The sequence below is a fragment of the Schistocerca gregaria genome, chromosome 5 (assembly GCF_023897955.1).
Source record: "Schistocerca gregaria isolate iqSchGreg1 chromosome 5, iqSchGreg1.2, whole genome shotgun sequence".
Taxonomy (NCBI): domain Eukaryota; kingdom Metazoa; phylum Arthropoda; class Insecta; order Orthoptera; family Acrididae; genus Schistocerca; species Schistocerca gregaria.
In genome coordinates, this window is record NC_064924.1 from 474,047,603 (window position 1) to 474,064,008 (window position 16,406).

A 16,406-nucleotide genomic window follows, 5' to 3' on the forward strand; every position below is an offset into this window, starting at 1 on the left:
GACGTTGTTCTCACAAGACAGGCAGTATGGCACGGACGTGGTTTATGGAAACTGAACACGGCACTTCTTAATTCACCTGACTGTCGACTTCTAATAGAAGACACTTGGATCACATGTAATATACGCCGTCCCACGTATCCGTCTACCATATTCTGGTGGATCCAGTGTGCAAAACCTGCTCTTCGAAAAACTTTGGTCCGATATGGCAAAGATGTTGTCGCCTGGAGGAAGAGCACTATGGACTTTTACTACAGGATCGTACGAGAATGCTACACGATGCCAGCCTCCCCTGAGCGCCATACAAGGATGAACCATGCTAAGGCCCAAATCTCCAATCTCATGCGAAGGCATTTGGAAGGAGCGATAATACGATCTCGTACTGCTGATCGCATGCCTCATGAACATCCATCTATGTACCATATCGTCCAAGAACGTCAACATCGTGGCCGAAAATTTATTCCCGTCCTAACAGACCAAGATGGGCGTCGCTACGTAACCCTATCTGCAATAGGGAATGTGCTTCACGCCCACTACCAGCAGCTCTACGCCGCAATTCCACATTCCCCAGAGTTGATCGAGGAAGTCTCATAGCCAACTTCGGTGGTCTCCCAGCAGATGCGGCGATTTACTTGATGTCAGAGGTGACTGATGACGAAGTCCGCGATGCGATCCGAGCAGGGACCATCAATCGCTCCCCAGGACCCGACGGTCTTCCCCTCGAATTTTATCGCACCTTGCGTGATTTGTTAGAGTCCACCTTCACCTCCATATGTCGGGAACTGATGTCTCCGGAAGTACCTGTGCCGGACTCTTTCATGGAAGGAATTATTATTCCTGTACATAAACAGCATGGTGGCAACAATATCAGTGATTATCGGCCCCTCACCCTCCTTAACAGTGATATGAAAATCTTCACTCGCCTTTTGGCGGCACGACTTAAAACCGTTGCCCGGTATGTAGTGTCGCCAGACCAAGCATCTTTGGGAGGGGATAATAATATCCGCACGGCTTTATGCAGCTACAGGGATATGATCGCCGTTACCCAGGCACAACGCCTCTCTGGGGCACTTGCGTCTTTGGACTTTAGTCAAGCTTTCGATAGGGTTGACCATTCGTTCCTTACGGCCGTTCTCCACCATATGGGTTTCCCAGTCGCCGTTATCACGGTAGTGATGCGCCTTCTGCGGGGTGCCTCTTCCAGGATTATGTACAATGGCAGACTCACTCCTCCAATAAAAATAGATCGATCCGTACGTCAAGGTTGCCCTCTATCAGCGATTTTGTACGCCTTTTCGTTGGAATCCTTGCTATGTGGGCTCAGACAACGTTTGGTAGGGTTGTCCATATATCGATACCGATTCTGTTGCACGGCCTATGCTGACGATGTAGTCATCTGTTTACGTAATGCCGACGAGGTTCGAGCTGTTTTGACGTGGGTAGCGACTTATGGTGAGGCGTCGGGTAGCTCTTTAAACGTACGTAAGTCACAAGTTATGTTTATTGGCACGGGTCTCCCTGTGGAGTGTGTTACACCTCTCACCACCGTTGATACCATTCGCTGTTTGCGAATAGACTTTTCATCTGATCTCCGGCGTTCAGCCGCCATCAACGGCAAACGCCTCCTTTTAATGGTCAGAGCAGGTCTTATGGACCATAGCCTTCGATCCCTAGATATTCTCCAACGAGCTCGATATGTCAATATATATATCGCATCCCGAGTTCCCCATGTAGCAAAAGTTCTACCTTTCCCGCTTACTGTGGCACGTCGCATGTTGGCAGCGATGGCATCTTTCGTCAGCTCTGGGCTGTTGTTCAAAGTTAACTATGCAACCCTTACTCTTCCCCGTGAACGAGGTGGGATAGGTCTGTTTCACGTGCCGGATAGAGCTCGCGCCATATTTGTCAGCTCCCAGATGACGGTATGAACACGATGCCCAACGAGCCTCACTGGTCTCCTCCTGACGGCATATACGCCGGTCTCACTGTCAGCCCCAGTGATGATCTCGGACGTTCCGGTCCAGTTCCATTATATACGATACTTCTTTCTAGAACTCAGTTATCTACGCGTCACCTTACCAAGACAGCTTTTACTCAAGACAAAGGCAGTATACAATGTCCTCCAATTAGGTCGTCCACCTAACCCGATTGAACAAAAGTTCCCCCAGGTAGACTGGCGTCATGTATGGCGCGCGGTTTTCGCCCGTTACCTTGACACGAATGTTCAATCGGTCTGGTACCTAACTGTCAATGGTAAGCAAATCAATCAATCTCGCCTTCATCGTATCCACCTCTCTGTTCCACGTGTGGAGTCCCAGACAATGATGAACATCGGTTTGTTTGCGGACCGGCGGCGGAGGTTTGGCACTTGATTCGTCTTATTGTCGCTTTTCTAACACGGGACATTCCGGATCGGATTACTCCCCTTTCATTATTATTTCCGGATCGTAAATATTTTCCTCGGACAAAGACCAATGCTGTGAATTGGACTCACGGGCATGCCATTCACTATCTATTTGGACAAACTGTGGACTCTGTACTCGATTTTTGGACATACCTCAATGACCGTCATTATGTCGTTGTCCGTCACCCAAAATACAGACAATTTTTCTCGAACTTCCTTGGGAGTGCTTTCCACGACCCGCCTCGCAGATGGAATGTGTTAAGCCAAGAGAGAAGAACGTTTCCTGTTTGAACCAATGAACATTTCTGAACAATTGAACAGAACACATCAATTTCGAGAAGACGTGACTCAACATATTACCAGCGGGGTGCAGAAGGCCTCTGATCAATTACACAACAAAACTAAACCAAAACAAAAAATAATAACATAACAACAATAAAAATAAAAATAAAATTCAGAAAAAAGATTTTGTTTTGTTTGTAAGGATAGCCCTAACCTTGATTTCCTATATTTACCCTGGTTGATAGGCAGCTCTTTGGTGTAGGTTTAGTCAGGAGCCAACGCCTGAAGTGGAACAGATTTTTTTTTATAGGATGAAAATTGGCGGTGGCACTTGGTTCTTTTTTTAGTTCCATTTTATTAAAGGGTTAACTAATGTAAAAAAAAAAGTTGGTAGAGCACTTGCCCGCGAAAGGCAAAGGTCCAGAGTTCGAGTCTCGGTCCGGCACACAATTTTAATCTGCCAGGAGGTTTCCATCAGGAGTTTATTTGTATATTTATATTAGGAGAAAATCAGCTACCTTGGAAGTCATAGCTCCTCTTTCACCACTCATCTGTCGTTTTTATCTATACCGTAAAGAAAGAAAGCATTTACTTAGACTATCATCAGATGTCTATGGACCTGCGAAGTCGATGTCGTTTAATACGATAATAAAATATTAAAGGAGTGGCTTTTGTTTCTTTTGGAGCTTGTGTTCCTTTTCCATTTCCTGACCGACGTCTAACAGCAACCTGTTATTGTCTCCAACAGAAGAGAATAAAACTCCGTTCTGAGTCCTATAAATGATGCATAGTATATAAGTAAACTGTTTTAATGATAGCATTATTAGTGAATTGCAGTGTTCATCCCAAATTCTCTCTAATTATTAATAACAAATTGTTTTAGGGAGAATATGTGTCGGTACGCAAGTGTAAGAATCCCAGTGACCCTGGTGAGACTTCCACGCGACGTTCGGTGATAAACTTTACTCGATATTTTTGTTGTGCGCTCTGTAGAGTCAGCGATTTTTGACCTTTGCTTGAAAGTGAAAGTTTCAGAGGTGTCATGTAAAACGGGCTTTAATAACAAAGTAAAACCTGTGATTATTTCCAGCATTTCTATAAACACGTACAAAGTGGTAAAGCTTTCAGCTTAACTGACATAAACACGAGTGTCAATAGCACAAATAGCTTTTCTAATTTTTATTGTACTGTAACGGGATACAAACTTACGTACACTCCGCCGACGTCAATCGAACGGACTTGAAATGCAACAACAGTTTGTGAAGCAAACGTTAATTAAAAGAATCATAGCGTGTTGTGCAATACGCAAAATGTTAATTGAATGACCTGTTGCCTGCAGTACAATACGTGAAACTAAGTTAAGTGAACCATAGCCTAAAGTACCCAAATCGATGGCTGATGTGAGCCGTTTTCTGTTTTCTGTGGTATAAATGGAAATGCCATGTGGCTAGGGCCTCCCGTCGGGTAGACCGTTCGCCTGGTGCAAGTCTTTCGATTTGACGCCACTTCGACGACCTACGTGTCGTCGGGGATGAAATGATGATGAAGATGACAACACAACACCCAGTCCCTGAACGGAGAAAATCTCCGTCCCAGCCGGGAACCGAATCCCAGTCGTTAGATATGACAGTCCGCCGCGCTGACCACTAGGCTACCAGGAGCGGACTTCTCTGTGGTAATCTGTATTGAATTCGAAGGCTAACATAAGCCGATCTCTGTGGTAATCTTTGCGAAACAAGGAAGATCACAAAATATCTCTAAGGGTGATGTGAACCGATTTCTGTGATAATCCTTGAGAAACGTGGAACACCACAAATTGTCGCACCTGCTAAAGGTGGGCAGAGTAGCTCTTTCTACGGAACTATTCCTTTAAAGATCTTATCGGACTATTTTAATGAACTAACTGAAACGAAGTACATACTTCATTCTTAATGTTGAATAAATACCATAATTTAGGAAAATGTTAATTCGAAAGCAAAATGTTATAATATTATTGCATACAAAAACTGAATGACCTTTAGGAACAAACCAGTGTGCGTATTTGTATGACATTCCTTTTCTGTGGTAGACTGTAGACAACTTTACACGAGGAAATTAAGTGCTGCTATAGACATAACTACAGCCGTAATTTTTCCCGAGGACATGCAGCTTTACTGTATGATTAAATGATGATGGCATCCTCTTGGGTAAAACATTCCGGAGGTAAAATAGTCCCCCATTCGGATCTCCGGGCGGGGACTACTCGGGAGGATGTCGTTATCAGGAGAAAGAAAACTGGCGTTCTACGGATCGGAGCGTGGAATGTCAGATCCCTTAATCGGGCAGGTAGGTTAGAAAATTTAAAAAGGAAAATGGATAGGTTAAAGATATAGTGGGAATTAGTGAAGTTCGGTGGCAGGAGGAACAAGACTTCTGGTCAGGTGACTACAGGGTTATAAACACAAAATCAAATAGGGGTAATGCAGGAGTAGGTTTAATAATGAATAGGAAAATAGGAATGCGGGTAAGCTACTACAAACAGCATAGTGAACGCATTATTGTGGCCAAGATAGATACGAAGCCCACACCTACTACAGTAGTACAAGTTTATATGCCAACTAGCTCTGCAGATGATGAAGAAATTGAAGAAATGTACGATGAAATAAAAGAAATTATTCAGATAGTGAAGAGAGACGAAAATTTAATAGTAATGGGTGACTGGAATTCGAGTGTAGGAAAAGGGAGAGAAGGAAACATAGTAGGTGAATATGGATTGGGGCTAAGAAATGAAAGAGGAAGCCGCCTAGTAGAATTTTGCACAGAGCACAACTTAATCATAGCTAACACTTGGTTTAAGAATCATGAAAGAAGGTTGTATATGTGGAAGAACCCTGGAGATACTAAAAGGTATCAGATAGATTATATAATGGTAAGACAGAGATTTAGGAACCAGGTTTTAAGTTGTAAGACATTTCCAGGGGCAGATGTGGACTCGGACCACAATCTATTGGTTATGACCTGTAGATTAAAACTGAAGAAACTGCAAAAATGTGGGAAATTAAGGAGATGGGACCTGGATAAACTGAAAGAACCAGAGGTTGTACAGAGTTTCAGGGAGAGCATAAGGGGACAATTGACAGGGATAGGGGAAAGAAACACAGTAGAAGAAGAATGGGTAGCTCTGAGGGATGAAGTAGTGAAGGCAGCAGAGGATAAAGTAGGTAAAAAGACGAGGGCTGCTAGAAATCCTTGGGTAACAGAAGAAATATTGAATTTAATTGATGAAAGGAGAAAATATAAAAATGCAGTAAATGAAGCAGGCAAAAAGGAATACAAACGTCTCAAAAATGAGATCGACAGGAAGTGCAAAATGGCTAAACAGGGATGGCTAGAGGACAAATGTAAGGATGTAGAAGCTTATCTGACTAGATACTGCCTACAGGAAAATTAAAGAGATCTTTGGAGAGAAGAGAACCACGTGTATGAATATCAAGAGCTCAGATGGCAACCCAGTTCTAAGCAAAGAAGGGAAGGCAGAAAGGTGGAAGAAGTATATGGAAGGTTTATAAAAGGGTGATGTACTTGAGGACAATATTATGGAAATGGAAGAGGATGTAGATGAAGACGAAATGGGAGATACGATACTGCGTGAAGAGTCTGACCGAGCACTGAAAGACCTGAGTCGAAACAAGGCCCCCGGAGTACAAAACATTCCATTAGAACTACTGACGGCCTTGGGAGAGCCAGTCATGACAAAACTCTACCAGCTGGTGAGCAAGATGTATGAGACAGGCGAAATACCCTCAGACTTCAAGAAGAATATAATAATTCCAATCCCAAAGAAAGCAGGTGCTGACAGATGTGAAAATTACCGAACTATCAGGTTCATAAGTCACAGCTGCAAAATACTAACGCGAATTCTTTACAGACGAATGGAAAAACTGGTAGATGCGGACTTCGGGGAGGATCAGTTTGGATTCCGTCGAAATGTTGGAACACGTGATGGTTCAAATGGCTCTGAGCACTATGGGACTCAACTGCTGTGGTCATTAGTCCCCTAGAACTTAGAACTACTTAAACCTAACTAACCTAAGGACATCACACACATCCATGCCCCAGGCAGGATTCGAACCTGCGACCGTAGCAGTCGCACGGTTCCGGACTGCGCGCCTAGAACCGCGAGACCACCGCGGCCGGCGTTGGAACACGTGAGGCAATACTGACCTTACGACTTATCTTAGAAGAAAGATTAAGAAAAGGGAAACCTACGTTTCTAGCATTTGTAGACTTAGAGAAAGCTTTTGACAATGTTGACTGGAATACTCTTTTTCAAATTCTAAAGGTGGCAGGGGTAAAATACAGGAAGCGAAAGGCTATTTACAATTTGTACAGAAACCAGATGGCAGTCATTAAAGTCGAGGGGCATGCAAGGGAAGCAGTGGTTGGGAAAGGAGTGAGACAAGGTTGTAGCCTCTCCCCGATGTTATTCAACCTGTATATTGAGCAAGCAGTAAAGGAAACAAAAGAAAAATTTGGAGTAGGTATTAAAATTCATGGAGACGAAGAAAAAACTTTGAGGTTTGCCGATGACATTGTAATTCTGTCAGAGACGGCAAAGGACTTGGAAGAGCAGTTGAACGGAATGGACAGTGTCTTGAAAGGAGGATATAAGATGAACATTAACAAAATCAAAACGAGGATAATGGAATGTAGTCAAATTAAATCGGGTGATGCTGAGGGAATTAGATTAGGAAATGAGACACTTAAAGTAGTAAAGGAGTTTTGCTATTTAGGAAGTAAAATAACTGATTGTGGTCGAAGTAGAGAGGATACAAAATGTAGACTGGCAATGGCAAGGAAAGCGTTTCTGAAGAAGAGAAATTTGTTAACATCGAATATAGATTTATGTATCAGGAAGTCGTTTCTGAAAGTATTTGTTTGGAGTGTAGCCATGTATGGAAGTGAAACATGGACAATAACTAGTTTGGACAAGAAGAGAATAGAAGCTTTCGAAATGTGGTGCTACAGAAGAATACTGAAGATAAGGTGGATAGATCACGTAACTAATGAGGAGGTATTGAATAGGATTGGGGAGAAGAGAAGTTTGTGGCACAACTTGACTAGAAGAAGGGATCGGTTGGTAGGACATGTTTTGAGGCATCAAGGGATCACAAATTTAGTATTGGAGGGCAGCGTGGAGGGTAAAAATCGTAGAGGGAGACCGAGAGATGAGTACACTAAGCAGATTCAGAAGGATGTAGGTTGCAGTACGTACTGGGAGATGAAGCAGCTTGCACAGGATAGAGTAGCATGGAGAGCTGCATCAAACCCGTCTCAGGACTGAAGACAACAACAACAACATAGACATAACATGAAGAACACCTCTCGTTATTACTGAAATTAAAAACTTATCAAGATCATTAACAGTAAGGTTCCCATCCTCATCACAGAATTACAGGTTAGTGCTGAGCCAGCTACCATCTAACAAAGTAGTCTTAAACCATTTACTTAGTGGCGCAATAGTAATTTGTTGTTTGCAACAGACATAAAGCGTAGTACACACTTCGATAAACGATGGCGCGTTGTCTCATAGCTACTTCTTTGAGCTTCTAGATGGTCCGGCCCTTCGCTCTGATCATTCTTGCCGGCAGCTGTGGCCGAGAGTTTGTAGGCGCTACAGTCCGGAACCGCGCTGCTGCGACGGTCGCAGGTTCGAATCCTTCCTCGGACCTGGATGTGTATGATGTCCTTAGGTGAGTTAGGTTTAAGTAGTTCTAAGTTCTAGGGGACTGATGACTTCAGTGCTTCCCATAGTGCTTAGAGCCATTTGAACCATCTGATTTCATCATTTACCCGTTATCAGATCTCATGACACAGAGCTTTAAGTTTCTTCAGGGACTTGGGTGGAGACTAGGTCGTCTCAGTTCCTGAGTTTACGTTAGTAGCCAATCGCTGAAGAGGACTTAGCGCTTGATGTAGCACTATCAGGAGTGGAATCTTTAACTAACAGTGGTTGCGCTGTGACACGGCATTGAACTCGCGTCCAAAATAAGGTGGTTTAAAACCACTTCCCGCCATGCAGATTTGGGATTTTCGAGCTTGCCTTCAATCGTTTAATGTAAACGCTGGAATGGTTGCTTCGTCCGCAGCTCGTGGTGGTGCGATAGCGTTCTCGCTTCCCGCACCCGGGTTCCCGGGTTCGATTGCCGGCGGGGTGAGGGATTTTCTCTGCCTCGTGATGACTGGGTGTTGTGTGATGTCCTCAGGTGAGTTAGGTTTATGTAGTTCTAAGTTCTAGGGGACTGATGACCATAGATGTTAAGTCCGATAATGCTCAGAGCCATTTGAACCAAATGGTTGATTCGATAACTCACGACCACTTCGTGAGCGCACTGTCGTAAGGGCCAAGCTAAGTAATCTGCCGCTCAGGGCACAAAGCTGAGAGGGAGTATCATAACTTTCACGAAAACTGACACAGGTTAAACTATACGGTAAAAATACCAAAAAATTTCTAGGAAGGGTTCATCCACCAACGGGCAATTTGCAGGATAAATGTGAACGTGGGGCTGTTAGCTACCACTGATTTCACTACCAGACGCTGCCCTCATTTGCGTAAACATGTTTGAAATGTAAACATATCGATTCAGTCCCTAAATAATTGTGTTAAAATATCATCTAAGGCCTATCATGACAAGAAGTACAATACTACCTCAGCGCATCGAAATTTAAAATTTACTGCAGACTCGTTTGTTCGACAGGAGCTATTTCACGCGTCGTCTTCGCGTGACTGTATTATATATTTCTCTTTCTAATCATATCTTTGATATCGTTTTATATCGTTTTATGTTGCATACATACAACTTTGACCAAATTTCATCTACTTTGGAAGCACATTTACTGTCGTTTAACTCTTTACTTGGGAGTTTTCTTCACAAGTAAAACACAATCAATACTCCAATATTAAATTAGAGGTAATTTAGTTTTCCTACAATCCCAAATTTTTCGCTGGAAAGTGAAATAATTTGTAAATTATAGGATTACAAAGTTTCATTATTAAATAAAGGAATAAGAGCAGTTTTATATTTTCATTATTTCCAATAAATTCAATAGACACAGCATGTTTACTGAAGTTCGAAAACCAGAACAGATCTAATTCTTACTAAAGATAAATGGAACTGCCATACATGGAGATCATTTTTTCTTTTAATAACTAGCGCTGGAATGTGACTATGGACCGTTTCTCTGCTGATTTGATTGATTTGGTTTTGGCAGGGTAGTTAAAACAGCTTTGGTCTAACCCGCCACTGCCCGCACCGAAAACGAGATCATTGTGCGATATCGCTCCCAGCTTATCTAGTAAAGCCAAACAGTGCCCTTAAATAGTGCAAGGAGTCCAATTACCAGTTTTTTGTTAGATACAGTTTCTTCAAATCTAGTAGTCCCGAAAGTTCTGTGTTTCTTGCTCTCCAATGCTGTGCATTCGAAGATTAGGTGTGATGCAGTTTCTTCACTCCCATCACATATTCTACATTTTGGCTCTTCTTCCGTTATACCCATTACATGTAGGTGTTTCTTGAAATTCCCATAGCCGGTCATCAGTCCAATCATGAGTTTGATCTCTTTCCTGTTCAGTCCCAGGATTAACCGAGCTTGTTTTAAAACACGGCTTTGGCATCATTATCTTACGATGTTTATGTTTATAGACCTTGGTCCCGTATTCTACCTGCTGTCTTCTAAGCCATTTCCGTAGTCCAAGTTGATCATAGCCTTGGTGATTGTGAGGACAGCATCGGGTCCAATGAATGGAGTCTTTTCCCTCGCCCTGGTCAATCTATCGGGTTGTTCACTGGCCAGGGATCCACATTAGGTTTACCCTATTACATCCCCCTAGCTCCATCACAGCACTGTGACATTGTGCAACAATCTTAGATCTGGTTTCAGGAGTTGGCAATAATTTCAGGGCTGACTGGCTGTCTGAATAGATGTAGATGCTACGGTTCTTGTAGCACCTACGCATATTTTCCTCCACACACGCCCTGATTGCAGTAATTTCATCTTGGAATATCGAGGGCAGTTTTCCTAGAGCGATGATGCCCTCCAGCCTTGGCTGAACCCTGTACACCCCGGCCCCAGCGCCTTAGTCTGAGTTAGACCCATCAGTGAACCTGACAATGTCCCCCATACGGTGTCCAACAGTTTTTTTCCACTGCTCTCTGCTTCCAATTACTACACTACTGGCCATTAAAATTGCTACACCGCGAAGATGGTGTGCTACAGGAATTTAACCGACAGGAAGAAGATGCTGTGATATGCAAATGATTAGCTTTTCAGAGCTTTCACATAAGGTTGGCGCCGGTGGCGACACCTACAATGAGCTGACATGAGGAAGGTTTCCAACCAATTTCTCTTACACAAACAGCAGTTGACCGGCGTTGACTGGTGAAACGTTGTTGTGATGCCCTGTGTAAGGAGGAGAAATGCGTACCATAACGTTTCCGAGTTTGATAAAGATCGGATTGTAGCCTATCGCGATTGCGGTTTATTGTATCACGACATTGCTGCTCGTGTTGTCGAGATCCAATGACTGTTAGCAGAATATGGAATCGGTGGGTACAGGAGGGTAATATGAAACGCCGTGCTGGATCCCAACGGCCTCGTATCACTAGCAGTCGAGATGACAGGCATCTTACCCGCATGGCTGTAACGGATCGTGCTGCCACGTCTCGATCCCTGAGTCAACAGATGGGGACGTTAGCAAGACAACAACCATCTGCACGAACAGTTCGACGACGTTTGCAGCAGCATGGACTATCAGCTAGGAGACCATGGCTGCGGTTAGCCTCATTGCTGCATCACGGACAGAAGCACCTGTGAGGGAGTACTCAACGGCGAACCTGGGTGCACGAATGGGAAAACGTCATTTTTTCCGATGAATCCAGGTTCCGTTTACAATATCATGATCGTCTCATCTGTGATTGGCGACATTGCGGTGAACGCACATTGGAAGCGTGTATTCGTTACTGGCGTACCACCCGGCGTGATCGTATGGGGTGCCACTGGTTACACGTCTCGGTCACCTCTTGTTCGCATTGACGGCACTTTGAAAAGTGGACGTTACATTTCAGATGTGTTACGACCTATGGCTCTACCCTTCGTTCGATCCCTGCGAAACGCTACATTCCAGAAAAAATAATGCACGACCGCATGTTGCAGGTCCTGTACGGGCTTTTCTGGATACAGAAAATGTTCGACTGCTGCCCTGGCCAGCACATTCTCCAGATCTCTCACCAGTTGAAAACGTCTGGTCAATGGTGGCCGAGCAACTGGCTCGTAACAATACACCAGTCACTAATTGATGAACTGTGGTATCGTGTTGAAGCTGCATGGACAGCAGTACCTGTACACGCAATGCAAGCTCTGTTTGACTCAATGCCCAGGCGTATCAAGGCCGTTATTACGGCCAGAGGTGGTTGCTCTGGATACTGATTTGACGAATCTATGCACCCAAATTGCGTGAAAATGTATCACATGTCAGTTCTATTTTAATATATTTGTCCAGTGAATACCCGTTTATCATCTGCGTTTCTTCTTGGTGTAGCAATTTTAATGGCCAGTAGTGTATATTGTAGGGGTTGTTGAAGCAGTTGGGAGTTATTATATAGTCATCCGGCATTTCCCCAGCCATTCCTATATTTCCCTCACTCACTATTTTAGTGTGTGATTCTGGATATCTCAATGACATTCAGGTTTTACCAGTTTTGAGTCTGTATGCACCCTAGCTGCCTTCATCTAGACGCAAAGGTGTAATGGAGTCACGTCGAGCGTGACTTGCATCCCAGCTGTTGGTGTGCTGCTAATTCGGCCTGTAGTGGCTAAGGAGACGAGTCTCTGCACCTTAGGAAGCTCGTTAGCTGACACCTGCTGTTCTACACTCTTCGACCACACTACGGCCCCATAGGAGATCCTAGGTCCGACCACCGTGGTTTATATGCAGTGCATACCTCTAGGGCTTAGGCCCCAGTCTTTGCCACAAGCCCTTCTGGTACTCACTAGAGTCCTTTCACCTTGGAGCAGATGCTCTTAATGTGAGGGGTCCATGTTAGTTTCTCATTTAAGGTTACCCCTAAATATTTTTTTCTATCCCCTTCCCATGTAGGGTTTCATCGATAATCTTTAGATTCGAACTTGAGTGTTAGATACGCTTCATCTTGAATGGTAACACAACAGTCTTCTTAGAATTAACCCTTAGGTCCTGTTTGATGCACCGGCTTTGCACAATGTCCAATGCACCTTGTGCCATATTCCTAACTGTGTAAATTTGCCAAGTATTACTATGAAAGGTCATTTCGTATCGTTGTCAAAATCATTGTCTTTCCCTTAGTTCCTCAATGAGTTCGTTGACCACTAGATTCCACGATAAAGGAAAAAACTCCTCCTTGTGGACAATCTCTAGTGGTTACCATCTTGTCTCTTTGTTACAGAAAATTGTTTATGTCGTATGAAAACAACATATTTTTCCGATCACTACATTTTGATTTATATTTGAAGATCCCGCAAAGAGTCTAAGGAAAGACCGTTAATTTCTGGGAGAGGAAAAGGTGGGACCCAAATAGGCCGCTTGTGAAGGAAAATTTTTATAGGACCATCCAGAGTGCCCCTACCACCTTACTCAGCACTGCAGCATTTGGCTAGTACGATGGGTCCAGTAATTTAAATTTGGGCATGGGAGCCACATCTGAGTTTCGTTGGCAGCACGGACGGGAATCACGCTGCAAGCATGGTGCCACAGCAAGACAGTGCGTCTCTAAATGTAAATCACACAATGCACGACGTCGTAAAACCACTGATAAGTCATTCAAATTTTCAAAAAATGCGGGAAATCGTAAAACCACTGATAAGTTATTCAAATTTTTAAAAAATTATACAAAAAAATTCGATTGCCTAGGTCGCAATTTACATTCCACAGCCCAATCACATTAATGTGACCACCGAATAAGCTAGACGTCAACGTGGACTCACAGACGGCAGGTGGCAGCACTAGCAGTCTAGGGTATGTAAAGTGTCTGAGAGACGAGGAAAACAGTGCAGTCGAGGTCGTAACGCAAAAGCGTAGCGATTTATCTGATGTCCAAAAGAACATGATCATTGGTTTTCGGGACAAGGTTGCAATCATTTCCGAAACGGTTAAGTTTGTAAACTGATAGTGTGCCGCCATTGTTAAAGTATACTGTGCATGGCAAAATGGCGCTTTTCAAAACCTGCGCCATTGAAACTGTGGCCCACCAGAGGCAGTAGATGACAGGGAGTGAACGACTCCTGCGGCAGTGTGTACGGGCGAATAGACCGGCAACTGTTGAGCAACTGGCCACCTAGCTCAATTTAGACGCTACCAACAGTGTCTCCTCAAAGGCTATTCAGCGAATGTTGCTGTTTCTGGGCCGCTGAAGCACCCATGTTGTTGTTGTTGTTGTCTTCAGTCCTAAGACTGGTTTGATGCAGCTCTCCATGCTACTCTATCCTGTGCAAGCTGCTTCATCTCCCAGTACCAACTGCAACCTACATCCTTCTGAATCTGCTTAGTGTACTCATCTCTCGGTCTCCCTCTACGATTTTTACCCTCCACGCTGCCCTCCAACGCTAAATTTGTGATCCCTTGATGCCTCAAAACATGTCCTACCAACCGATCCCTTCTTCTAGTTAAGTTGTGCCACAAACTTCTCTTCTCCCCAATCCTATTCAATACCTCCTCATTAGTTACGTGATCTATCCACCTTATCTTCAGTATTCTTCTGTAGCACCACGTTTCGAAAGCTTCTATTCTCTTCTTGTCCAAACTAGTTATCGTCCATGTTTCACTTCCATACATGGCAACACTCCAAACAAATACTTTCAGAAACGACTTCCTGATACATAAATCTATATTCGATGTTAACAAATTTCTCTTCTTCAGAAACGCTTTCCTTGCCATTGCCAGTCTACACTTTATATCCTCTCTACTTCGACCATCATCAGTTATTTTACTTCCTAAATAGCAAAACTCCTTTACTACTTGAAGTGTCTCATTTCCTAATCTAATTCCCTCAGCATCACCCGATTTAATTTGACTACATTCCATTATCCTCGTTTTGCTTTTGTTGATGTTCATCTTATATCCTCCTTTCAAGACACTGTCCATTCCGTTCAACTGCTCTTCCAAGTCCTTTGCCGTCTCTGACAGAATTACAATGTCATCGGCGAACCTCAAAGTTTTTACTTCTTCTCCATGAATTTTAATACCTACACCCATACTGACTGCTATTCATCGGCGACGAAGGCTGGAATTAGCACCCCAATATCGCAAGTGGACGACCACCGAGTGAAGAGAGGTTGTCTTTTCAGATGAATCAATTATCAAGCTCCATAGGACGGATGGCCATTGGCTAAGGCGTGAAACGTCTGAAAGCAAACACATTGCAACAATCGTCGTAAGGACCCCGGCCGGAGGCATTCCCTTGGTAATACTGTCTTTCTATCAGGCACAAAGGATCAACGCAAGAACGTATCTATTCTTGGGAACCACGACCACTCCTACAGGCAGTTTTTTTTTTATTTTCCTCGGCACTCTGCCATCTACCAAGAGAAGAATGATACGTGTCATACAGCTCCAAATGAGCGTCCATACTTCGAAGAGCACGACGGTCAATTTAGCGTACTCTTCTGGCACCAAATTTCTAGAATATAAACTGATTCGAGAATTCGTGGAGTCACCTCAAGCGAGCTGTTCGCGCCATGGATCCTCAGTCGAGAAAACTAGAGCAGATGGCCGCGACACTGGAGTCGGCATGCCACCACATCCCTAACAGTACTTTTCAGAACCTCACTAACTCTCTTTGTTTCGCTGCAGTCCGCGCTGCAAAAGGTGGTTATTTACATTTTTGACAGGCGGTCAGCCAGCCAGAGTGGCCATGCGGTTCTAGGTGCTACAGTCTGGAACCGAGCGACTGCTACGGTCGCAGGTTCGAATCCTGCCTCGGGCATGGATGTGTGTGATGTCCTTAGGTTAGTTAGGTTTAATTAGTTCTAAGTTCTAGGCGACTGATGACCTCAGAAGTTGAGTCACATAGAGCTCAGAGCCATTTGACAGGTGGTCACATTATTGTGACTGGAAAGAGTAAAACATGATCTTCTGATAGTTCAAATCGTCAATGCAGGTGAATATTCACTGAGCAGCATCAGTAGCCAACATAATGCCAAAACGAGCATCGTAATAAAAACAAGAGAATTTTTTTGCGTGATGCTCACTATTGTAACTGTTCAATGCATATTCACCGTCATTTACGACTTCAACGATCTGAAGATGACTTTTATACACAACCGTAACTAGTCATCATATTTTCATATTTTAATTGTCTCATGTAAATTGCCGCCTAGGCAGTAAACATTTTTTTTAAAAAAAACTTCAATTGTAACATCCCACCTGTCACTTACGTGGTTTTGGTGTGTGTTCCCCCCTAGGTAATTGACTAACAGATCAACAGAGAGTAAAAACTGCCGCAATGTTGGATACCGCAAAGAAAGTAATAAAGCCCTGTGACTCCTGATTCAACTGCAGTGGCAGTGTTGACATTAATTGATTCAGAATTGATCCCTTTTAATTAAAAAGGGGTGCACATTGATATTATATTCAGCTATTGAACACCAGATGCAAATGTTGAATATAAAATTAATTAAGAAAGTGACTTGGTATTTCAACTACTTGATTGAA